General features: G+C 37.1%; 1 long non-coding RNA gene across 1 annotated transcript in view; it reads left to right on the forward strand.

The window, feature by feature from the left end:
- Nucleotides 1-1,720, forward strand: part of LOC102989143 (uncharacterized) — a 69,895-nt gene extending 68,175 nt beyond the window's left edge. The window contains exon 6 of the long non-coding RNA XR_002890737.3: nucleotides 1,635-1,720. This is a non-coding gene — a long non-coding RNA (uncharacterized lncRNA). The remainder of the gene's footprint in view (nucleotides 1-1,634) is intronic.
- The last annotated feature ends 2,905 nt before the right edge of the window (nucleotides 1,721-4,625 follow it).

Genomic DNA, 4,625 nt, shown 5'->3' on the forward strand with positions numbered 1-4,625 from the left:
TTACAATGGTGTGTTAGTTTCTGCTTTACAACAAAGTGAATCAGTTATACATATACATATGTTCCCATATCTCTTCCCTCTTGCATCTCCCTCCCTCCCACCCTCCCTATCCCACCCCTCTAGGTGGTCACAAACCACCTAGCTGATCTCCCTGTGCCATGCGGCTGCTTCCCACTAGCTATCCACCCTACGTTTGGTCACGATAAAAAAAAATATATATATATAATTTTAATTTTGGGACTTTCCTGGTGGTCCAGTGGGTAAGACTCCATGCTCCCAATGCAGGGGGGCCGGGTTCAATCCCTGGTCGGGGAACTAGATCCTATATGCCTTAATTAAGAGCCCTCATGCCACAACTAAGAAGTCCTCATGCTGTAACTAAGAAGTCAGCATGCCGCAACTAAGAAGTCCACATGCTGCAATGAAGATCCCGCGTGCTGCAACTAAGACCTGGTGCAGCATAAATAAATAAATAATTTTTAAAATATATTATTTTAATTTTTATCAAACTGATTGAATAGAAGTATGTAATTACAGGGATTGGTGTCATTCGAAGATGTGTCTGTGGACTTCACCCAGGAGGAGTGGAATCATCTGGACCCTACTCAGAGAACCCTGTACAAAGATGTGATGCTAGAGAACTATAGCCTCCCTGAGTAATTCATAGTGTACCCAATAGAACAACTTTCCATCTCTGAAGTGTAGTAATACTTTGACCTCAAGTTCCAGGAACTAAAGAGTCTTATTTTTTTTTATTGATGTATAGTTGATTTACAATGTTGTGTTAGTTTCTGGTGTACAGCAAAGTGATTAAGTTATATATATATATATATATATATATATATATACACATATATATATATTCTTTTTCATATTCTTTTCCATCATGTTTTCTTTTTAATTTTTTGGCCGTGCCACGCGGCATATGGGATCTTAGTTCCCTGACCAGGGATTGAACCTGCGTCCCCTGCAGTGGAAGCGTGGAGTCTTAAACATTGGACCACCAGGGAAGTCCCTCCATTATGGTTTATTACAGTATATTGAATATAGTTTCCTGTGCTATACAGTAGGTCTTTGTTGTTTATCTATTTTATATATAGTAATTTGTATATGCTAATCCCAAACTCCTAATTTATCCCTCCCCCACGCCCTTTCCCCTTTGGTAACCATAAGATTCTTAAAAAATTTTTTAAATTGAAGTATAGTTGATTTACAATATTGTATTTGTTTCAGGTGTGTAGCAAAGTGATTCAGTTATATATATACATATATTTTTGAGATTGTTTTCCATTATAGGTTATTATAAGATATTGAATATAGTTCCCTGTGTTATACAGTAAATCCTTGTTGCTTATCTATTTTATGTATGGTAGTTTGTATCTATTAATCCCATACTCCTAATTTATCCCTCCTCCCCTTCTCTTTCCCCTTTGATAACCATAAGTTTGTTTTCTATGTCTGTGAGTCTATTTCTGAGGAACTAAAGATTCTTAATCTCTCTTAGACTGAACAAGGTGTTTGTATTTTCACCTCTCATGGGAAAGTTATGCTTATTAAAATGTACCTTCCTAATTACTTTGAGGCCCTGAAGCTCACACAGATGTGCCCAAGTCTTGTATCATTTCCCATTACAGGGTATCCTGTTACTGAACTAGATATGATTACCTCTTTGGAGAAGAGAGGACTTTGGATCATACAGAGAGAAATCCCAAGTTCGAGTTGTACAGGTAAATAAGAAATGAATAGGTGGGAGATGATGAGAGTAAGTCTCCCATGTGTCAGTGAGTGCCAGACATCTCTTAAAGCTCAGAAATATCTTCCTAAAGCATATGAACTGTTTTTTCTAACTCCAAATTGTTAGTTTTGTGAGTTACTGTCTCATGGTAATCTTGGAATGAGATGGAGAGGAACCAGACTATAATCTGGCCTTGTCCTTCTGCTTCTTCTCTTGGTCACCTCAGTTATTTTCAGCTTTCCTGAAAAGCTCTTTCCATCCTATTTTGAGTCCCCTCCCTCCAAATCCTAGATCTGATACCATTTCAAAAAATCCTTTTTTCCTACTCAGCGGCTACCTAAACCTATTTTCACTTTCTCTCCTCAATTTTAAGGTACTTTTCTTAAAAAATCAAAGTCACTTATATTTATTGTTACTCTCCTGTTCCAATATCTATTAGAGCAATTTGAGCTTTTTTCCCCTTAAGCTCAGCATATAGGAGAGACATGTGCTTCGAATTTCTTTCTGACTGGTATCTAGTCAAAAGAAAATAAAAGTCAACCCTACAAAGGTCTGCTTCTGACAAAAGGTGTGTTCACACAGTATGGTTTATTCTTCTTCTTTCTAGAAGTCTGGCAAGTTGACCAGCTGGAGAGGTACCAGAAAAACCAAAACAGACACCTGAGGCAAGCTATATCCATTAATGAGAAACATTTGACTAAGGATAGAGGTCATGAATATAATGGATTTGTAAACCCACTTCCTCAGAGCACAGGGGTGGTTTCTTCATTACACATTCCCTGTATATATGACTCAGAAAAGTTTTCAAGATAATTAGGGTTTACTCGGTCATAATAGAGGCTTTGCAGCTCAGAATGTTATGAATGTAATGGATGTGGAAAATTATTAATTCATGGAAGGCTTGAGAAAAATAATGGAATGAAATCCCATGACCATAATGTGGGTGGGAAAGGTCATAAGCATAACCCATTCTTTGTTCAGCATAATATAACTCAAGCTGGAGAGAAAATCTGTTAATTTCCTGAGTGTAGAAAATCTTTCAGCAAGAATTCACTCCTTATTGCTCATCAGATCACTCATGTAGGAGAAAAACCCTACGGATGTACAGAATACAGAAAAGCCTTCCACAAGAAGGCACGCTTCAGTGTACATCAGGAGTACAATGCACAAAAGAGAGAAACCCTTTGAATGTAATGAATGTGGCAAATCCTTCAGAGAAAAATCAGCACTGCATATACATCAGAGAACGCACACAGGTGAAAAACCATATACATGCAACGAACGTGACAAAGCCTTCCAAGAAAGGACAAAGCTCATTATACATCAGAGAACTCACACAGAAGAGAAATCCGGTGAATGTAATGAATGTGAGAGAACCTTCAATCAAAAGGTACATATCAGAGAACACACACAGGAGAGAAACCCTATGAATGTAATGAATGTGTCAAATGCTTCAGAGAGAAATCAAAATCGCATAGACATCAAAGAACTCATTCAGACGTAACAACGGACACTGCAGAAATACAAAAGAATATTAGAGATTACTACAAGCAACTGTATGCCAATAAAATGGACAACCTGGAAGAAATGGACAAATTCTTAGAAATGCACAAGCTGCCGAGACTGAACCAGGAAGAAATAGAAAATATGAACAGACCAATCACAAGCACTGAAATTGAAACTGTGAATAAAAATCTTCCAACAAACAAAAGCCCAGGACCAGATGGCTTCACAGGCGAATTCTATCAAACATTTAGAGAAGAGCTAACACCTATCCTTCTCAAACTCTTCCAAAAGATAGCAGAGGGAGGAACACTCCCAAACTCATTCTATGAGGCCACCATCACCCTGATACCAAAACCAGACAAAGACGTCACAAAGAAAGAAAACTACAGGCCAATATCACTGATGAACATAGATGCAAAAATCCTCAACAAAATACTAGCAAACAGAATCCAACAGCACATTAAAAGGATCATACACCATGATCAAGTGAGGTGTATTCTGGGAATGCAAGGATTCTTCAATATACACAAATCAAACAACGTGATACACCATAGCAACAAACTGAAGGAGAAAAACCATATGATCATCTCAATAGATGCAGAGAAAGCTTTTGACAAAATTCAACACCCATTTATGATAAAAACCCTGCAGAAAGTAGGCATAGAGGGAACTTTCCTCAACATAATAAAGGCCATATATGACAAACCCACAGCCAACAAAGTTCTCAATGGTGAAGAACTGAAACCATTTCCACTAAGATCAGGAACAAGACAAGGTTGCCCACTCTCACCACTCTTATTCAACATAGTTTTGGAAGTTCTAGCCACAGCAATCAGAGAAAAAAAAAAAAAACAAATAAAAGGAATCCAAATAGGAAAAGAAGAAGTAAAGCTGTCACTATTTGCAGATGACATGATATTATACATAGAGAATCCTAAGGATGCTACCAGAAAACCACTAGAGCTAATCAATGAATTTGGTAAAGTAGCAGGATACAAAATTAATGCACAGAAATCTCTGGCATTCTTATACACTAATGATGAAAAATCTGAGAGTGAAATTAAGAAAACACTCCCATTTACCACGGCAACAAAAAGAATAAAATATCTAGGAATAAACCTACCTAAGGAGACAAAAGACTTGTATGCAGAAAACTATAAGACACTGATGAAAGAAATTAAAGATGATACAAATAGGTGGAGAAATATACCATGTTCTTGGATTGGAAGAATCAACATTGTGAAAATGACTCTACTACCCAAAGCAATCTACAGATTCAATGCAATCCCTATCAAACTACCACTAGCATTTTTTACAGAACTAGAAAAAAAAATTTCACAATTTGTATGGAAACACAAAAGACCCCAAATAGCAAAAGCAATCT

This window comes from Physeter macrocephalus, chromosome 21, assembly GCF_002837175.3.
Source record: "Physeter macrocephalus isolate SW-GA chromosome 21, ASM283717v5, whole genome shotgun sequence".
Classification (NCBI taxonomy): domain Eukaryota; kingdom Metazoa; phylum Chordata; class Mammalia; order Artiodactyla; family Physeteridae; genus Physeter; species Physeter macrocephalus.